Raw genomic sequence first — 23226 nt, forward strand, 5'->3', positions numbered from 1 at the left:
AAAACCTGCCTTTCATTTTTTTCATTTTGGTTTTGAAGTGACTGGAAATTTGAATATTTACATGAAACCTCTCGGGACCCCAGTGGACAGTGCATTCTACTCTGCCTCATTTGTGTTTGTCTTGGCATTCTGTTCTACCTTGCTTGTTTGATTAGCTAGATTTTTCTTATAAGCTAGTTGTATAGTGCCTCACTTTTTTTCTGGAGAGCTGTCTTCATTGTGCAGAGTCATAAGTTTCTGGGTTTATTTCAATAGCAAGCTTGCAAAATGTGTGCATTAGTCATGTAATCTATTAATAGGGTGAAACTGCTCACATAAGGATTCTTCACTTCTGCATTTCAATGTTGCCAGTAATCTGCATGTTCTGTTTTTGGGGAAGGAATTTCATGGTGAGTATTCTTGTTTACAAGTGGAAGAATACAAAAATCATATTAGGTCAATTTCTGTTGTTAGAATATATTTAACAATCAACCAAAGCAGTCAAACAAAATAATTAAGAGTAAACAGACTTTTGGATTTTCATTATTTAGTAGCTAAAGAATGTGACTGGAAACCATGTGGCTGCAGATTTTAAAGCCCTGACAGACTCACTTCATAATCACTCACTTTAAAAATGACACTGTGCATTTGATATGTAAAAGATACTATCTGAAGAAAAAGTTGTTTTGTATAGCTGAATTCAGCTGCATAATGCCGGGTGACAAAAACAGTGGACTAATCATATGTGGAATTGCACAACAATAGGTGTTATGTTTGCACCTTACTCTTCAATTAGGAAATAATTCTCCACATCTTCAGGACGGCATCTTGGAACAGTGCTGCCTTACATTTCTAGAAATCTACATTTGAATTCCATTTCTGGAAACTTTCTATGTGGAGTCTGCATATTCTCCCCTTTTCTGTATGTATTTATTAGCACATTGCAGTTTTCCTCTCAAATCCTAAAGAAAAATACGTTGTTAATTCATAGTGTGCTAATGTGCTTTGTAATAAATTATCATGACATCCAGCCCTGTCCCTGATTCTGCTGGAATAGGCTCAACCGCCTCATTAATTTGTATCAGATTAGTACTTTCTGTAATGGGAAAGAATGGGTTATTAGCATCCTAAACTAAATAAAAATGTAGTTGTTTCGGAAATTAGGAGTGCCTCTACTGTATATCTTAGTTTACTTTTTTTTATCTACCCTCTATATATAAAATCCTAAGCCTGAAAGTGCAATGATTTTGTGCAAAGATTTTATGTCACATTTTTTGTCATGCTTTAAATCAGGCTTATTTTAAAACCTACATATATATGTTTGGTATCATTCTTTTCGGAATTTATAGAATTTTAATGTGATGTTGTTAGATTTTCAGATTCTTATTCCATTTTTAAATTATAAACTAAAATATCAAGAAAGTTGTGGTTTTTGTCAGTTAAAATGAATGGATCGTTTATTTAGTCTCTTATAAATAGTGAACCTCAGTTTAACAAGAATACTCCAATCGGTAAGAGAGTGAATATTTTATTTGCATTTCATGATTTTTACTCCGTTAAATAATAATTTTTCTTTTGTACATTTACAGATTTTACTAATATTTACTAAGGCGCCAGGGGGCAGTTATCACTATATTTTAAACATATGCTGAAAATTTTTTATAGTTAAAATCCACATCCCAAGTCAAACTTGCTTGCAGAAGTGACATCTAATAAAGTCTTTTTTGGTTATTTCTGCACTTTCGATTGCGATTTATTTTATTTTTGGTGTTCTGAAGATTTTGCTACTGTTATATCTGAGACATATGATGATGGATTATTGAGTCTGCTGTCTGCGTTACCTTACTTGTTGTATGCTGAGCTAATTTCATCTAATTCTGTTTTAGCATGTAGCACTTATAGTTTATTTATTTATTTATTTATATTTATTTATTTATAGTTTATTGGTTTACTTTATTAGGGTCTGGGACTGGCTATTTTCATTTGTAGGTTGGATGTACTGTATATTTGAAAAAAGAATTTGATTTGCCTTTCCCACACTGGAATAACTTGATGGAAAGATAAGAGAAATTAATTGATAAGTTAAATGATTCCCTGTCCTTACAGAATTTGGCCTCATTTATTGCTTATGACTTGCTCTTACTGTAACATACAATATCTTTTAGTCATCTTGGAAATATTGCCAAAGTGCATTGTTTTCTTTAATTAAAATTTTCTGAAATAATAATGAATGTCTTTATTGAGTTATGACATGCCCTGATGAATGAGGTATTGTGAGGTGCCTCAAACAGAGCCATTTGTTATCCTCCTTTATTGTGAAATACAGCTGCCAGAACTCTTAGGAAGGCTGAACCAAATTAGCTTATAAATTCACAGTTAGCATCAACCCAGTGGCTGCCAGTTTGATCATTCTGTATGATACCTAATTGCCCAGCCGCTGTCAACAAAGAAAAAGTTAGTGTGTCCAGAGATGGACCTTTGCTCTGCCTAGGGTTGCTTCAGTAGTCTCTGCTTTCCGTGTACACTGTAATGGGAAAGCTGGGCTCAGTAGACAGAATTATTAGAATAATAAAAATGACACATTACCTGGTGAACTGAGTAACTTTGTAGGAGTTATGTATATACAGTAAAGCGTCCGGATACAAGCAGTGAATCTTGGACTGAAAAACATGAGATCATCACTGACATACAGTACAGGTTGATCTTTGTCATTAATGGGTTTATCCGATTTTTGTTGCTGAAATGTAAGAGAAAACCAGTAATGTTTTATATTCTGAGCTAGGGAAGTAACTTTATGAAAAAAAAATATTGGTTTAGTGGAAAACTGTGTGCGTAACCTTGTGTACAAAGTATCAAAATTTTCTCTATTCCAGTCATTTTAGAATTCTCACTGTCATCTTCTTAAAATAAAGAAATGGAGACTTCTTAAATGTTTAGTACCAAAAGGTATTCAATTGATATATATGTTTTGTCTTCATTAGGTGATCCTGTTTGCCTTTAAATTAAAGACATTTAATTGTAATATCAATGTCATTTGCCAGGATTTTGATTTGAAGAGGCTCATAAAAAAGCATTAATACAAACATACTGCATGTGGACAAAAGTAATTGTCATTTCCCAATAGTCACCAAACAACCAATTTAGTCAATTGAGGAGATTGCCGTAGTCATACAAGCATAAAGATAACTGAAGTGTCTACGCTTGGACCTTGTTCTTTGAACTAATGATTAGTCAAATAGAAAGAAGACAGAACATCTGAGGTTTAATGAAGATCACAACTGAGAAGTTAGCCTGCAGGGACAGCTGTTGAAAAGAGTGGATAAGTTTAAATAACTAGGATCAGTGGTAGCCCAAGATGGATAACTAGATGCAGAGATAACCCACAGAGTGCAGTGTGGACAGAAGAATCGAAAGAAGGTATCAGGAGTATTGTGTGATCAAAGTATTAAGGCAAAGGTTAAAGGTAAGGTTTTAGGACAGTGGCAAGACCAGCAATGATGTAAACATCAGCAGTAAAGGGAGCACAGGAGAAGTTAGATGTGGCAGAAATGAGAATGTTGAGATGGATGTGTGGACTTAAAAAATGCACAGAATAAGAAATAAGAAAATTATGAGGTTCAACCAAAGTGGGAGAGATATCTAAGAAAGTACAGGTAAGTAGGTTGAAGTGGTATTGACATGAGATGAGGAGGGACAAGGAATATGTGGGCTAAAGATGATGGAAAGGGAAGCATTATAAGAGAAAGCATTGGAGGCTGAAGCAGAGGTTAATGGATACTTAAAGTAAGGGAAGATGTGAAGGAAAAAGATTTGACTGGGGAGGATATACAGGACCGAGCTGTATGGAGAAGGTTGGTCAAACACTTTGAAGCAACACAGAAATGGGAAAAGATGAGTAGGAGGAAGAAGAAGAATTGTCATGATGGGCTATTGTTGTTACTGTTATGAGTTTGCAAACAAATTTCATTCATCTATCCCTCACTCCATCTGGAAATCCATTCTGTGTCCAGTGAGAGTGTACTTCCATATAAAATGAGTGAAGTGTTAGTCATTTGTTTCTGAGATGGCAGATATTTACAAAACTTTAAATAGAAAACATATTGTAGTTTCTCTGTCCAGGGCCTGTTCCTGCTTTGTGCCTGAAGCCTGCTGGGACAGGCTCTGACTTCTCCACAACCCTGCTCAGGAGGTTTGAAAATGGATGGATGGATGGACAAACATTAGTCTTGGGAAAAGTGGGAGTTGATCAATCAGGAGAAGTTTAGTTAAAGAAGAAAACCAGGAATCAAGTCACAAATTCTTAGGTGGGAACCTGTTCTTACAAAGAAAAACCTCTTTCCAGACAGAAGATTTGCTTTACTTTTAGGTAAAGTACAAAGAGAACCTAAAGTACAAATTCTGGCACTTGAATCAGCTACATCGTCAATTGAGTCATGCGCAATGGCATGCTGGTTTGAGGAAGTTTATTTGGATGTGAAAGTAACCTGAGCACACACTATGACAGCACCAAGACAGCAACAAGCAAAATAATGGAAAAAAAATTTGAATAAAATTAACCCACAAAATATGGAAAATTTCCAAACACATCACCAAAATACATTTTACATGCTGAAAGTCCTGACATGTTTTTTCCATTGCATTTTATGAACCTTGTTTTTCCATTACAGGGTTGGGTTGAACTAAAGCCTTCTCTAACAGCATTATGTGCAAAGGAGGAACCAAACACAGGCACACTCACGCCAACTTTAGACAAGTCCAGTCAACACTCAATATGTCACTGTAGTCCTCTTATTACAACTGTGGGTCATGAGAGCATGCCACGATTCCCCCAGATATTTAAGATTATAAATGAAGTCTGTAATTAAAAATTGCTTGAAAAGTTATGTCGTGTGACAGGGGCTGCAGCTGCATTTATCCTACAAAATCCACATGGGGCTTTTCTGGCACATTCTGATGTGGGCTGTATGCTGAATGATTATGTGGTACAAGAAAAGCAAAAAAATCATTATTTGTACCCTGTTTATTGTTTTTTATCATCATTATGTTCCTTTCCACATTGCATTTCCAAAACTGGACCTAGTCGATTCAAGCTGCTAAGAAGCCACTTGCTCCATGCTAGACACACCAAAACACTTCAGAGTTTCCATTTAAGCTAATAGGCATGTGTTTGGGAAGATGGAGAAACCCACAGTACCTGGTGTGCAGCTCTACATAATGGTTTTTGGGTCTATGAGCCAACAATATCTGCCTAATGCTGCCATGCTTACCTCACCAGTTTCTTTTAGGCATGATAAAGAATTTAATTCTGTCCTTTAAATCTAAACGATGCCTTCTAAAAGGTTAATTCCTCTCATAACCAAATCCCTGTGGACAAATAATGTGCTATCTATCTATCTATCTATCTATCTATCTATCTATCTATCTATCTATCTATCTATCTATCTATCTATCTATCTATCTATCTATCTATCTATCTATCTATCTATCTATCTATCTATCTATCTATCTATCTATCTATCTATCTATCTATCTATCTATCTATCTATCTATCTATCTGCTGTATCTTACGATCTTTCTATAACCCTTTCAAGGAAAGAGATTTTAATGACTGAAACAACACCCTCACTCAAGTCAGAAGCCCAGAGGCACCGAGAATTAAAAGAGGGACACATATGAGAAGGCAAGAACAATAATAATGAAAACTTGCAAAGAACTGCTTGTAACTGTCAAAGATATCTGTATAACTGACTATTCAATAGTGACTGTGAAAATGAAATCAAATGCGACACAAAATAACTGAGGAAGAATGTTTAAACCAAAAATAAAAAATAAACTGATGGCAGAAAGTGGCAAAACTCTTTGTTCTGTGCCTTCAGAGACATCCTTTCAGCACCTACAACATGTCCCCGTAACCTCTAATTATAGGGCTATGTCAACCGCTGCATAACTGTACACAATTGTGGTGTATTGATATACAGTGGAAAAACTTATCCACTAAATAAGTTATTATAGTAAATGTAAATGTAATGTAGTAATTAATGGGGTACACTGTACATCAAAAAACAAGCTTAAGGTCAAAGGGTAAAACAAAAAACCAGTGGTGCATACTGACTGCACATATCTATAACACCTCACCAATATATTGATGGGGAATGTGCACAATTTTTGCATTTTTACAAAACTCTTCAAAATGGGACATATTTATAATTCATCCATAGAATAACAATTTAATTTTTAATAAACGTGACAGTAGGCTTTGCTGCAGTTTGAAATGTTGCCTATCAAGTCTAAGAATAGGCTGCTGAACAACTTAAGGTGGCTCCTGGTTACCTAGATTAATGGAGACAGTTAAAGCTGCACATATTACCAGTTTCTCTTCTTGCTTTATGAAACATATGTCAAATTAGCCTGCCGTTCTCGACCATCTACCTTGTGGCCACATTGTGCGCTCAGATAAATACCTACTGCATGCATTATCAGCCTAGAATTACTGTACAGAGCTGAGCTGGCATTTACTGTATTTCTCCATTTCTTATTATTACTTGAATGCATATTTTACCACAATTTACATATATTTTTCTACAGTTAAGCAAAGACAGATGAAGTGACTTGCACAGGGTCACATAATGATGAAAAAGTGGAAACTGAATCGGTAACCTTGTGGTTTAGGTTTGATCTTTTAATCACACCACCGGACTGCATGCTTCATTTCAGACTGCATTATTGAAGCTATGTTGATGGTTGCCTGAATTCATCTATTTAAATGTCTTTCTAGTCAGTTAATCAGTCCATAAATCAATTAAGTCAATTTATTGAACCTGCTTTTTTCAACACAGAGTTAGGAAAAGTCAAGGCGTATTCCAGCAACATTAAGCTTAAGACAGGAATTTACCCTGTACTGGAAGGAAGCCCACTCACTCACACTCCCACACTAAAGCCAATGTCACATTATACGACTTCAAGTTGTTGGGTATCTCAGACTTACCAACTACTGTTGCTGATCTCATCGGTGAACACCGTCATTTGACACGACTAAACATTGCTGGTCATATCACATTTAATGACTGCATGCTGAACCATCCATCACTGTCATGTTTGCCATTTTTTGTGACAGCCAAAGAGGTGCTACCCGGTGGAGCTGGTGCCCTTTGATAGGCTAATAGATATCAACCACAATCTTGTCCCTTTTTGTTTTCTTCATTCTGTTATAGTACAAAAATGAGATATCAGAGAGAGGAGCTTTTCTTCCTTATCCCTCATTGCTACATTATATGAATTGTATTTGCGAATTTGCTTTCATAAGAACATCAGAAATTTAACAAATTCAATCTATCAAGCTTGTTTGTTTAGCTAATAGCTAAGCGGTCCCAATATCTCATCCAGATTATTCTGAAAGGCTGTCAAGGTTTCTTTTTCAACCACATGTAGTTTGTTCCAGAGTTCCACAACTCTTTGAATAAAATAGTGCTTCATGGCTTCAGTTTTAAATCCACTTTCAGTTAATTTCCACTGATGTCCTCGAGTACATTATTCATCCTTAAGCTGAATGCATGTTGATAGATCTACTTTATCAATGCCATTGAGGATTTCGAAGACCTGGATTAGGTCCCTATGCAGTCTCCTCTGCTCAAGACTAAACAGGCTTAATTCTCAGAGTCTGTTAGGACAAGTTCTTCAGTCCTGGCATGTACTTGGTTGCTCTCCTCAGCATGGCTTGAAGTGCTGCTGTCTTTCTTGTAGTGCTTTGATCACAATTGCACTCGATACCCCGGATGTGGTCTCACTAGTTCATTATATAGTCTAAGCATAATGTCCCTTGATTTATATTCAACACTTTTTATGATATAGCTTAACATTTCATTTGCCTTTATAACAGCTTCTGCATATTGATTAGACAATTAAAATGTTGTGTCACCATAAACCCCTACGTCCTTTTCAGAGGTTACTTTCTGTATGACAGTGTCTCCCAGCTTGTATTTATAATTGATGTTCCTATTGTCCACGTGTAGCACTTTTCACTTTTCTACATTAAAATGCATTTTCCAAATGTTCAGCCAGTTCTGAAGGTTGTCCAAGTCTTTTTGAATTATCTTTTCTGCCTCCTCAGTGTCTGCCATCTCTCCAATTTTAGTGTCATCTGTGAATTTCACAAGCTACTAACTGTACCAGAATCAATGTCATCAATATAAATTACAAAAAGTAATGGTTCAAGGACAGACCCCTGAGGGACTCCACTGATGAACTTGCCCTGTATGTAGCATTCTTCTATTATCTGTACTCTTTGTCTCCCGAAGGGTTAACCAACTAGAGATGCAGTTTTGTAGGTTGCTTCTGATTGGTTGTTAGCTTTCATGCACACAAGCCCATTCCTATGACTAAAGATAAAATCTTGTTGGAACAAGTCTTGGACAAGCTGGAGTGAATGTCAAATTGTGTAACTGGAATCACAGGAGGGTGCTACCCCCTGCCTCGCTAAGTTTATAAACTATATGCGAAGACTGAAAATCACTGGAAAAGTTTTCAAATGTAACATGGCCTTTAGAGTGGCCATTTTTGAAATGTGGGAGGAAAGCTGAGTAACTTGAGAAACCTTAAGGAACGTGCAGACTCCACATAGAAAGTGCCCCATTAGGGATTTGAACTCAGGAATCTGGAGCTTTCAGGCGGCACTAAAAATTTTGCAAATGCCCCATATCCTGTGCTTCCCAAAGAGTAAGGCAAGAATATTGCAGAATGGTAAGTATAATATCGTAGAAAATAAACTCTTGGGAATATATTCATCTGTTATCTATGGTAATCACACAGCCCTGTGGGTACACAGATTATATGTTACATCTTATTCCATAGCATTTTAGAATTCTTTATTTATAATTTATTTATATAGATACACTTTTACAGATAAAGTATATTTTACTGCCATTTCATTTCTAGAGAGAGATTGGGAACATGCATTGATGGCATGTTGATGCACCCGCCACATGCCGCCGAACCACCTGGAATGGGACCTGAGTACAGTGGGTGACACCTCAGCACCACACTGGAACAGAGTGAGCTTTTATAGTGGCTGGAGTGCCAATCCTACCACCAATTCCCAAGTTTTCCCTGTAAATTGGAGGACCTGCTTGCAGGGCTGGATGCAGATTAACGTCATACCGAAGATGAAGTAATTGCAGGTTAGGGGCCTTGCTCAAGGGCCCAATGGAGTAGAGTCATTTCTGGCGTTTACAGGCAAACTTACGATCCCTAGCTTCAGAGCCACCACTCTGCCCACATTCCATTTCTGGAGTTAAATTCTCAGATCATGTACTTTCTGCATATTTTCCCTGTGTTCATTTGAGTCACATCCCACCATCCCACAAGTGCTTATTTTGACAGATGCTTTTACCACCTACATTACAGTTTCTTTTTTTCCTCTAATGGATCATGGCCAGGATAGGTGACTTGTCCATGGTCACACATTGTCACAAATGTGTCACCATATATTTTGTGTTCCAGGTCTTCTTAAGACACTGCAGCATTCTTTCAGGAAGTCCTCCAGGAGTGCTGCGTTGACCTGCTATTGTCTGGCTTGCTGTGGCCATAAATTTGAAATGTTAGAGAAAGCAGGTGGATGCTGTTCAGAATTTCAAATTGCTCTGCTTAACAGTTAATGCAGCTTTATTTATTTAAATAAAACATGGCAGAGGAAATCTACACAATTGAATTAGAAACTGAAACTGATTGACAATTGGGTCTGGATTCTCCCTCTTGCTTTTTTTGGGAGCACCTAACTTAGCTGTGTTACTTTAATTAGCAGAGAAGTGCCAGCCAATCAGCAATTGCCACATGAGTGGTGGTGGTGGTAGCACACATACTGGCAACTAAAAAATATTCATGTGGGAAAATCCCCTTTGAGATGTCCTGTTATGTGTTGATGAGTACTTATCTACTGGTGAACATCCTATTCCACTCCTGGCATGTTGGTAGTCACAGATCTTCAGTAATTATCTCTTTCATGCATACACTCTCATACTGTACAATTTCATCTCATGTCATATGTTCTTTTGTGAATTTTATGTTTCTTTTAGAATATGTTTGAGAGCTTAATTATTAATACAGCTATCATTTTTGGTGAATAAGATATAGTGCTGCTAACTGGATGGTGGGAGTCCTTTCTGTTTTTTAGAAATCATTATGAGATGTTAGTCCTTTACAGGGCACAAGCTCACACACACATTCATTCATGCCAGGACATTTTGTGATCTTTCAAAACAATATCCCATTTTGAATGGCCTGGTGGCATAAGATTCTGGGTGTAAATCCCTTCTTGGTCTCTATTTGCATATTATTTTTGTGTTCATGTAGATCTTTTTCTTAGTAATGTGATTTTCCTGCCACATCCCAAACATAATTTACTTTCAGCTTTAAATTGGCTCAATGTGAGGGTTTGTGCCCTCTTCAGCATCAGCTCCAGTCTTGTCTCAATTGCTGCCAGCCACCAAGACTCCAAATTGGATTCAGTGCATTTTAGAATGAATCCATTTCTGAATGGATGAATAGTAACTTTCTCAAGCTAAATAAAGAGAAAACTGAAATCTTAGTGATTGGCAATAATGGATATAATGAGGCTATTAGAAATAAACTGGATGCATTAGGATTAAAAGTCAAGACGGAGGTATAAAGCTTAGGGGTAACTGTTGACTGTAATCTGAATTTTAAATCGCATATTAATCTGATCACTAGGACAGCATTTTTTCACTTAAGAAACATAGCAAAAATTAGACCTCTTATATCATTGAAAGATGCTGAGAAATTAGTTCACGCGTTTGTTTTCAGTCAACTAGATTACTGTAACGCACTCCTCTCAGGACTACCCAAAAAAGACATAAATCATTTGCAACTAGTACGGAATGCAGCTGCTAGAATCCTAACCAGGAAAAGAAAATCCGAGCACATTTCTCCAGTTTTGATGTCACTACACTGGTTACCTGTGTCATTCAGGATTGACTTTAAAATTCTGCTTATGGTTTATAAAGCTTTAAATAATCTCACCCCATCTTATATATCGGAATGTCTGACATCTTATATTCCAAATCGCAACCTCAGATCCTCAGATGAATGTCTCCTTATAATTCCAAGAGCAAAACTTAAAAGAAGTGGTGAGGCGGCCTTCTGCTGTTATGCACCTAAAATCTGGAATAGCCTGCCAGTCGGAATTCGCCAGGCTAATACAGTGGAGCACTTTAAAAACTGCTGAAAACACATTATTTTAACATGGCCTTCTCATAACTTCACTGCAATTTAAATCCTGATACTCTGTATATCCAATTCATTATAGTAACTATTCATGGTGGCTCTAAAATCTGTACTAACCCCTACTCACTCTTCTGTTTCCTTTTCTGGTGTCCTTTTGGTGGTACCACCATCTACTCACAGCACCGTGATGTTCCAACAATGATGGATGGATTAAAAGCCAGAAGTCTGTATGACCATCAGCATCAAGTGACTCCGTGAGAACCCTAACTATAAAGAGGACTATTTCATTTATGTTAGGAAGAATGCCCAGAGGGGACTGGGCGGTCTCGTGACCTGGAACCCCTACAGATTTTATTTTTTTCTCCAGCCGTCTTGAGTTTTTTTTTTTTTTTTTTTTGTCCCCCCTGGCCATCGGACCTTACTCCTTTTCTATGTTAACTAATGTTGTCTTATTTTAAATTTCTTATTTTGTCTTTTATTTTTTTCTTCATTATGTAAAGCACTTTGAGCTACTTTTTTGTATGAAAATGTGCTATATAAATAAATGTTGTTGTTGTTGTTGTAGAATGTTATGTTGTTCAGTAAATGTGTTGATGGAGGTTGGACTGAATTTTCTATTACCACTGTAAGTGCCTGTGTATTTTTGAGGGTTACATCTTTTGTTTTTTTATTTCCACTGAATCAAAATTCAGTGTCATTTTACAGACCTGCTTATTCAGTTTGGGATACAGTGAACTGGACACTCTCTTGGCTAGAATGGAAACAGTGGAAGCATTCAGGTATTTCAGTACCCTTTAGGGGTTGGTGGCAGGATTGGTACTCCAGCCACTATAAAAAAAAATACACTGTTCCACTCCATATAAACTGGTGTGATGCTGAGGTGTCACCTATTTCATGGTTCTAACCTGGGATCCTGAAGTGGTTTGTCTTCAGGTGGTTGCAGCAATGTGCTCTCTCAGTGCATGCTCCCAACTTCCTCCTTCTCATAAAGATGTGCAGGTCTGGTTGGTTGGTCTGACGTGAATGACTGCACCCTCTAATAGACTGGTCCCCATTTACATCCCTTCTGGGGTCAGTTTTGGGTTTAGGTCTTATATGAATGGAATAGCTTCTTCTCTCTCTCATGTCTTTGTAACGGAATAGGCAGTTAGATCTATTCATAAACTCACTTAATCTGCAGCCTAGTCTTGAAGTACTGAGTGCAAAGCAGGAACCAGCTCTGGATGTGATCAGACCAGGCACATTCATGCACACGTGTGGCACACTGCCTCAGATAGGGGATTATTTACTAATTATTTCATAGTGATTGTAAACTATTTAGAGTTCCAGAATGAAATAATTCAAATGGAAAAAATTAATATAATGTACATTTCAAATTTCATATCCATTAAATTGTTTTTAAAGTTTTGTTTACTCAAATAACACATAGCACAGACAATCTATACAATAGAATTAGAAACTGAAACCGAATGACATTTGGGCCTGGATTAACCCTCTTGCTTTTTATGGGAGCACCTAACTTGGCCATGTTACTTTTATTAGTCGAGAAGGGCCAGCCTATCAGCAGTTGCCACATGAACGACAGTGGGGGGTGCACACACCGGCAACTATAAAAATATTTATATGGGAAAATCCCCCTTGTGATGTCCTTTCATATGTTGGGGACTGGGGAGTACCCAGCTGTTGAAAGTCTTTGCAACAGCAGTCATTCAGCAACTGTCTCTGTCACTTCCGAAAATATGCATACTTGAAACTAGTGATGACTTCTGGAGGGCACTCGGCTGGGCTTTGGAATTCCCTGGAAGGCAGGCTTTGATCAAACAAAAGGTCAAAGTGTCATATTTGTTTTAGGAAATTAGACGTAGGCTGACTCTATCTGCATAATAAACACGGCCTATTCTAAATTTGAGCATTGTAAATGTGATGCAAGGTTTTCTGATTTTGTGAAACTATTGCTGTAAGTGTGTAATGCTTGCTCTCTGCTCTTATTTACACTCCTATATTTTACTACTGATTTGAAGAATAGTTCAGGGTTATGTGTGCCTTTCTGCTCCATATGTTGTTCTTCAATCTCTGTCTGTATTTTGCATAATTATTCTTTATTGTATTGCACAGTTCTTTGTTATTATTCCCACCATAAATGTTAGATGAGACTGGGTATGATATTGGCTACCTCCATAGACTGATATTTATAATAGGACATTAGGAAACATGTGTGACCCAGATCTGAGATCCAGTAACAATCAACCAAGTGTTTAGGATTGAGCTGGCTGTTGCACACAAAATAGCTCATTTGGCTTATATATCAGCTGTGGAAAATTAACAAAAATCTGTTAATAGCAATTATATGAGGGCTTTTGAGTTAAGTATGGTCGTCATAAAAAAGCAACATGAGATCTTGATGGCAAATCAAGATGGACAACACAAAATTCCATAGTAAGAAGCAAGTGCAACAATTTTCTGGCAGGAGGGGCACCAGCCAAACAAAGTAAAAGACAGAAGTGAACAAGCAGAGATGGTTTAGGTTTAGGTATAGGCTGCTGCTCTCACTTTAAAGTCTATACCTTTGAGAATTCCACAATCTAATTGGTTTGTAGGCTCATTTCAGGTAACTTCCCTTTTCTTGTAAGATATTATAACTTGTTTGTGTAACATATAGCTTATATTTACATTATTTACACGTGAAGTTGCTTTAATTTGATGTCAACTCGATGGTCAAAGCAAGCATACCTAGAAACAACATGAATCAGCATAGGCATAAATAAAGGCAATGTTAATCAGCACAATTAAGACAAAAATAAGTAGCTATTATGTGTATGACAGAAAGTAACTTCAGTTAGGATAGGTGTTTTGTGAAGCAAGGTCAGCCTGGACAAATGTACAGGAAGTAATATTGTTCAGCACTTGGGTGACATGAAGCAATGCAGGATTTCACAGGTTTGACAAGTAGCAATGTCAGCCAACACAGTGTAACTAGAAATGCTGTTCATTAACACAAAGTGGCTTTGGCCAGCAAAGACATGATTGGAAGCACAATTGGTCAACATAACGTAAGTAGTGAGGTTCTGATTATGCCTGTTCACAAAACTCATAAAGCTGAAAGCCTCAAAAAACAATGTCAGGCCTGCATTCCAGACAAGTTTGAACTAGAAGTGTAGGGCGCACCACTCTAAAGCAGCCTGGCCCCAAACTCAAGATGAGTTACCTTGGGAAAATACTTTAAAGTCAAACATATTCTAAAAGGGAAGACAAAAACCATAAAAACCTACTGGTCTGTGAAAACAAAACAAACTTCCTGTAATATTTAAAGATTTATAGTTGATTAAAAAACGGAGAAAATAGACACAAGTAAAGAAAAAGGCAACAAAAATGTTTGCATAAAAGGCAAATCTGATAGCAAAAAAATCCAGAACAAAATAACAAAAACAGTACCTTGTTATGAAAGCTAGAAGCTGAAAACCAGGGAATCGATTAACAAAATGCAAAAGAACGATAAATAAATGAAATGCAGAAGCAGAAATCTCATGTGCTTTTAAAAATAGTCCTAGAGGCAGTTACCCAGCTGTAGCAACAGGTGGCCCCACCCCCACAAGCTCAAAATACAGGGCACAAGGAACATCATTTAGAAAGCACACCAAAATCAACCTGAAACATAAACACAAAAGAGAAAATATAAGATTAATCCATACATACAACATGAGAAAGTAAACAAAAACAAACTGAATATTTACAGAACAAAGTAACAGAAAAGCATAAATAGCATAAAATAACTAAAAGATTAATTAAAAAGAAAATACATAAACCACAGGTACCATAAAAGGCAACACCAATCAGTATGACCATGTTACACTGGTCAGCATAAGCTTGATAAGAAGCAATGTCAGCTAACAACATACAACAAAAAGCAACGTCAATTGATGAGGGTGTGAGAAAATAGGTCAATGAGAGGGTGTAGCAGGAAGCAACATCAGTCAGAATCCATGTGGTGTCACAAGAAGCAACAGAAAATGTCAGTCTGTTATGTGTCAGCCTGCATTTACAGGTTATGTGCATTTTATGTTTTATTGTTACATTTGAATACATCTATGTCCTGTTCCTGTTTTGTTTTAGTCAGGTTCTATGTTTGTCTAGATTATTGCTATTTTTGAACTATTATTTTTCATATTTCTATGTAATTTCTATTATGCTTTTTATAATTTAAGATTTATGTACTGTATCTTTAAATGTTCAGAAGTTCTATGTGATTGAAGCCCCAGGAGGCGGGGCCAGCTTGACATCATAGCTACTGGATCCTCCCTTATAAGTAGCCCAGACAAAAGGAATCACTTGTAATTCATTGACATTTGGTGGGTTTTTTTTGTAAATACTGTTTTGTTTATTTGGACTTCCTGGCATGTAACTATTTTTCTGCTTTGTTTATTGGATTATTCTTTTGGTTTGTGTTTTTGGACTTGGTTACCTGGGATTTCCTTTCATCCATCTCATTTTTGATCCTTTTTAGCACTTGAACATTTGTATTTATAAAAATTAAACATTTTATTTTGTCTCTTAAAGCTAGAATTTTCATGGTTTCACCCTATAGTGAGGCATTTATGTTATTTTGGAATATTAAAATATATTTTTGAACATTTTAAAGCCAGCTACCCATTTTTGAGGCCTGCTAGGCCAAAGCCTGCAGCTAGTAGTTGAGGACTGCCTTTATCTACGGCAAATCTCTTCTGGGCAGATCAGAAAAGGCTCCAGGCCTGTTTATGCAGTTATTTTTGGATGCTTCAACCAAACTTGCTGTGTATGAGACTCCATCTCACAACACAGTCAGCTTGACTTTGGTCATCATGCCTTTCATGAGTGTTACACCAATGTGATAAAAAGCAGGAGAAGTAAATGTTATTTTACTACTTAGGTTGGAAATTAGAAGAATTGAATAAAGAAAAAAGACAAATGGGATGGACCAGACAAAATCAATGGCATCTCACACAGCTTCTGGGAATGTGACTCCAATAATGGTTTGTTGCATGATAGCAATGTTACCGCAAAGTGGTTGCATGCTAACACATTAAATAATTTAAGTACTTCAGAAACTTATAAAATCAATGAACTAGTGTAAGAATTGAATTGTACATGTTCCAAATTCCTTAGATAGATGAAAAATGTAAGACAATTCATTTGGCCAACACAAAGTATTTTCAAAAGAATCGCAAATCATAAGAGAAGCAAAATCAGCCAGCACAGTGTAACAAAATGCAATATTAGCTAATAAGGGCATAACGTCTGACTAGAAACAAATTTACCAACACAGTGTAACATAAGGCATTGTTAGTCAGGTGACAAGAAACAATATCAGTGAGAAAAATGTTGACAGGAGGGAGTGCCAACCAACACAATGTCACAAAAAGCACCGCATATAGGGGTAGTTGTAATGTGATGCAAAATATTGAGGTAACGATGGTCATGATGGGAAACAGCATTGGTCAGCACGCTCATGACATGAAGTAATGTTACTCAGCACAGGTGAGTCTTGAAAGAATGTTAATTAACACAAGAGGGCAAATTCAATAAACACTGGTGCAACAGTAAACACTATAAGGCAACACAGTATAACTGGAGTCAACGTTTGCCAGCACTGCTTAAAAAGAAGCATCAGCTAGTAAGGGTATTACTGGAGGAAATCTTGGTAACCTCAAGGAAGTCGGCCAATATAGAAGCGAAATTTGCTAATGCAGCTACAGCAGGAAGCAAAAATTTGTCAACATGGGTATGAACGGAAGCAACGTTTACATGCCTGGTTGTCTGGCTGTGTCTTGTTTTTAACATTTATCTCTTCCTGACTACAGTAATTGGATTAAATCAAAGCTATTATAGTGAAAAACTGTATTCTTATAAAAACTATTTATAAAAGTATGCCCTATATTTTCTAGTTCTTTTATTTTTGGTAGTACTTACTTGTTTTCGTCTGTATTTCAAGAAATATCAAATTTAAGCAAAAATATTTTACAGATACAAAAATGAGTAATTATTAGAGTCTCAGTACTGTGACAGCCAGTTATGGCTCAGTTTGCTTCATCTTTATTTGTATTTCATCTTCTCAGTCCAGTAATCAATCCATCCAGTCCCAATTCAGGACTACTAGAGCAAGAGATGCACAAGTTAAGAACCAGATATTGTCAGAGCTATAGTTTAACTCAACACATGCAACCATATTTATAAATACATGACAAAGTTTCAGCCATCAGTAAATCTAATGTGTCCATCCATCCATTATCCAACCCGCTATATCCTAACTACAGGGTCACGGGAGTCTGCTGGAGCCAATCCCAGCTAACACAGGGCGCAAGGCTGGAAACAAACCCCGGGCAGGGCGCCAGCCCACCGCATGACACACACAAACACACACACCCACACCAAGCACACATTAGGGCCAATTTAGAATCACCAATGCACCTAACCTGCATGTCTTTGGACTGTGGGAGGAAACCAGAGCACCCGGAGGAAACCCACACATACACGGGGAGAACATGCAAACTCCATGCAGGGAGGAGACCGGGAAGCGAACCCAGGTCTCCTAACTGTGAGGCAGCAGCGCTACCCACTGCACCACCATGCCGCAAGCCCTAATGTGTACATTTTTTTTAAAAATGCAGGGTTAATGGAGTACCAAAGCAGTCCTGGAGAAAGCCCAGCTGTGTCCATTTAATAAAACTCTTGTTTACACATTGCTGTGGTCTGGCACTTTTCATTTTAAAATCCTGGGTATCATGGAGGAGTTTTTCTGTGATACTCTTATGGCCAAAAATATTATGTTTACACTATTGATAACTCAAAAGTAATTAAAGAAAAAAATGATAACACAGAAAAGTAATTGTGGGCAACATTATGGCATAGTGGCTAGCGTCTCCACTAATCCAGAGTCCTGAGTTCATATTACACCCCTGCTCATTGTCTGTGTGGAGATTCCATGTTTTCTCCATCTGTCTATACTTTGGTTTTCTTCCCACATTCCTTACATATGTATTCTAAGTTAATTGGGAATTCCAAACTAGCCGAGTGTAAGTGTGTGCTTGAAGTCACCTTTAATGGAGTGGTGTCCCATCCTGGGTTGTTTTTTTTGTTTAACAGTTAATGCGATTTTAACCCTACAACATATTGGCACTTTGTATATGAAAGTAATCTTCAGTTTGTTCATAATGGATTCCCAGGATTTTTATCATTGGTTAAGTATGTAATCATATAGGATGTCTAAAAGGTAGAAAAAAAAATACAACTAATGCTTTTTAAAAGGGCAATAGTGGTGTAACAGATGCAGTATGTGGTATTATTGGATCTTCCTGGAATGTGAGGGATGCCTTATTTGTCTGCACATTTAGAAACAGGGATGAGGACACATTATTTTAGCATTGCCTGCTCCCTTTAGACAGGCCGACACAGCTGTTCATATGTAACATATTGTCACTCACTTTTTTTTTTGTCTTCCGGATCTTCACAAGGTCTCTGGTTTCTTTTGACAGTTGGAAAACTTTTGCTAAGTTGATTGACTCATTGCGTTTGTGTATGTGGAGGGTGTAGACTGCTCACTTGTGTACCGGGGCTGACTCCTGCCATGTATCTGTTGCTGATAGGCTGGAACATAAGAACTTAAGAAATCTGACAAGCTGATTTCAGCCTTGAGTCTAGTTTTGTTGGAGTAGGCTATGACACCACAAACCAGTAATGGAAAAAGTAGGAATCATGGATAATTGAGTTCAACTAACATGCAGGTTTATTAGAAACAACTAAATATTCATGATATATTTGTTCTTTCTAGACTTATTTTTTCTCTTCTGCACCAAAAACCATAGTGTTAATCAAAGTGAATGGAATTTTTTTGACAGTTTTCTGCATGGATCATTGTACCAGTAAGTTGAAGTTTGAAAGAAAAAGAGAGACAATATTACAATAGGTAGTATTACACTCGTTTATTTTATTTTATTAAATTGTTTTCACTAGTGATGAATGAAACAGACAAGTTTCAAAATGCGTACAGTTTTACAAAACTGATACTAAATTCTTTTTTAGGCAGTTTTTGCAATTCTGAAACATAAAATTGACCAAAAAAGAGTTTTGTAGAGATTTTAAGGTATTTTGCATGGAAAACAAGGAACATTACTTCTTAAAACCTAATTTACATTTCTGATTTTACCTGTTTTTTTCTGCAGCCATATAATGCATGTAATCTGTTGCACACCAGTAAAATCAGTTCTGTTTATGTGTTTTATTTACATCCCTTTGGAGGAAACAAGTGCATTTTTTGAAGATGTGACATGCTGCATATTTTCCATAGGAAAACACACCAAAATGCCCCATAGTGCACATTACAGTAATCCCTCACTTATCGGGAGATAGGTTCCAAGGCCGACCGCGATAACTGAATTTCCGCAAAGTAGGGACACCATATTTATTTAATTATTTAATGTGTATTTGGACGTTTTTAAACCCTCCCTGTATTGTTTACAACCCACCCTTTACTCGATTAATAACAGGGACAACTGCTAAGCAATATGAAATCGGTAGATAAGTTTACACTTACTGTATAGCGAAGTACACGTAGCAGCTTATAGGCGGTCATGACGTCGTCGACATTGTTGCAAAGATTCCTAAAGCAGATTCCATCCAGACTACTGCCTTCTCACGTCCACTTGCAACTCGTTTTGCGCCCTGGTTAAAGGACACTGCGGCCGTAGATCTTATATGCTTTTCCTCCTTTTTAAATAAAAAGAATCGTGGACTCATTGATGCTGTAATGGTGTCCTGCAGCGGTGTAGCTGTTCCCTTCCTTCAACATATCCAAAACTTTTACCTTTTCTTTAATCATTTGCATCTTCTGTTGGCGCTTGGACACGGCCCCTGAAGCAGTAGCACGTTAATGCTGAATGAGTGAGATGAGACTTTCTCGTTAATGCAACACTCTGTCGCTGAGCCAATCAGCACCACACAGGAACTTAACTGCGTGCTCTGATTGGGTAGCTTCTCAGCCATCCGCCAATAGCATCTCTTGTATGAAATCAACTGGGCAAACCAACTGGGGAAACAAGTACCAGAAGTAAAAAGACCCATTGTCTGCAGAAACCCGCGAAGCAGCGAAAAATCTGCGTTACATATTTAGATATGCTTACATATAAAATCCGCGAAGTCGTGAATCCGCGAAAAGTGAACCACGAAGTAGCGAGGGATTACTGTACTGTGTTTTCGCTTCAGGCAGATCTCACTACATGCAATGTTTCCCCATTACCTAGCTAAAGAGGTTGAGGATACACACTCTCCAAGTGCTGTGGAGCTTCAAATTCCTTTTCTGCCTCCAATGCACCTTTAGGGCCGGTTTATACTTCACACTGAGAACGTGTACACGCACGCATCACAGCTGCCTTGTGGTCCCCAATGTTCATTTGACGTGTCCTCTGATCACGTCCTCAGAAATTAATGTGACGCGTGCATGAGTTGCAGTACCAGCAAAAAGTTAGGGGGCACAGTGTGATGACGTTGGAATGTGATGACAGAGTCTCTGGTTGCTATCTATATGTAAAAGAAAGCCACTTTGAGGATCCTATGGGATCGATGTGCGTGCTTCAATGTTTGATGAATTGTTCGATGTGGTGAAGCAAAATGCCGACATACAAATGCATTTGTGGTGCTTTGATATTCAAGTGTCGCATATTTCCCAACGTAATGACACGATATATTTTAAAAGTCTCACATACCATCTTCTGTGCCATCTTTTTTTTTTTGCACCTTCACAACAGCATCAGAATGTACAGCAGCATATTTGAGCCACAGAAAAAAAAATTAAAGACACAGTGAAAAGGTCTATTTTGTGATTAAAGTGGAAATTTTGGCTTTAATCTTGAAATGTGCACTTTAACCTCATAGTTTATTTTATCATTAAAGTAGACCATCATAAACATCATCTTAAAACTGACCCAGTTATTAATCTGTACATGCTGTTGGGGCTTCCTCCTGAACTGACACCAGCAATAGATCGCCACACAGAACACATTACATTTATTATATTCCAGCTCTCTGCACATTTAGAATCCTTAGATTTATACTTGATATCACTTTCATGATGAAATGCATTAAAGTGTGTATGTTGCATTTTACAGATAAGTTGTTAACTTCATTTAAATAATGAATACTGATAATAATTGCACATGCTGTGGCGGCATGGTGGCAGAGCGGTAGCACTGCAGCCTTGTAGTCCCTTATGTTCCCTGCCTAGAGTTTGCATGTTTTCCTGGTGGGTTTCCACAGTGTTCTCCGGTTTCCTTCTAAAGACATGCAGGTTTGGGGATTTGATGACACTAAAATGACGCTACTGTATGTGTATGCTTGTGTTCACCTTGCGATGAGCTGATGCCCCGTCTAGGGATTGTTTCTGTCTTGCACCCAATGCTTGCTGAAATGGGCGCATCCCTGGATTGATGGATATAATCATTAAACATTCATCCTTTTCAGAGATATTATGGCAAGGTGTCCTCAGAATTTAATGGATGTTTCAGGCAATTCACAACACAGCGAAGCTGAACGTTTTCTCACCATGATAATATCTCACACTGCCATCTAGTGGAATCTTCCAAATTTACGTAAAGTATGTGCACAAGTATAAACAGTATAACACTTGCGTAGCAGTAGCGTCCGCTGGAGCACGCTTGGTGTCGCATGAAGTATAAACCTGGCCTTAGGCTTGCAAAGGCCAAGATTGACATCATAATCGGCAAAGTGGGAATCATACTACCAGAACACATCAGCTGGCTTAACAAATTGTCTATATACAATGTCTGATTTTTTTTTTTTAATAACATTTTTTTCTTAAATATTAAAAATTATTCAGGCACATGCTGAAAATGCTTCCAGACAGGAACTAAACACCTTTCATCTTGTGTCATTGGCACAAATTTTGTTTCACAAATGTTTTTGCAAAGAGAAACACAGAGTTTCCAAAAATGGAAACACTTGTCCAGATATGGTCTCCTTAATACATTATAAAGTTTGAGCATAACATCAATTGATTTATATGCAGTGTTTTTTATAGTGTAACCTAACATCTTATTTGCTTTCTTAATCACATCTGTACATTGTTTAGATGATGAGACTATTGAGTCAACGTAAACCTCTTTAAATTCTTTAGGAAAAATAAAGGCACTCCAGAAAAAGCTTGGTCCAGTTTATGAAAGGGATTTATAAAGGAAATCTTCTATTGATGCATTTACTACACTTGTGGACAGTCTTGTGGAGCTCATCTCAGTAGGACTGAGGGCAAGGCAGAACCCACCACATAATGGGATGCCAGTCTACCTGAGGAAATACCTACTTATGCACATAATTTAATTTTGGTATCTGGCAGAGGGTACTATTACATTGTAAGGTGCTGCACAACCTACAAGACATGACTTAATTGATGTCATGCCTTAAACATACTACAGACATCACTTAATATTTTACATACCATGACAATAAGTCCAGGCCACATTCCATGATTTTTCCAGTGATTTTCAGTCATTGATTTCATGTACATAATCTTAGTGAGTTGAGCTTGTTGTGTAGTGTAACTTACTCAGCAACTTAGTCCAACTAGTCTGTCTTACCTGTGTGTCCATTATATATATGGATGGAAATCCCCAAAGAGTAGCATCTCATGGAGGTAACAAACCATGGAGATTTGCTTTTGTTTCAAGTCTCCAGGCTCTGTGTGCATGAGAGCTAAAGGATAATGCATATAAATGCAATTATGAGGAAGAGGCTCCTTTGCCTGATGTCTCATGTTTTACATACCACGACAGAATGAGAAAAAGAAAAAAGGGCAGAGATTGCAACTGAACTTACTGCACTGGCTCAGTCACGCAACATGTTATTGGCTGTCAGAAAAAGGGACAAATTTGCGATACTTTGGAAATGTGAGACTATGTTGGAATGTCATTATGCATTCATCAAATATGAGATACCCTGCAATTTATAGTCATGAAAATTAATATACTTAGTACA

The sequence above is a fragment of the Erpetoichthys calabaricus genome, chromosome 1 (assembly GCF_900747795.2).
Source record: "Erpetoichthys calabaricus chromosome 1, fErpCal1.3, whole genome shotgun sequence".
In the NCBI taxonomy this organism is placed as follows: Eukaryota; Metazoa; Chordata; class Cladistia; order Polypteriformes; family Polypteridae; genus Erpetoichthys; species Erpetoichthys calabaricus.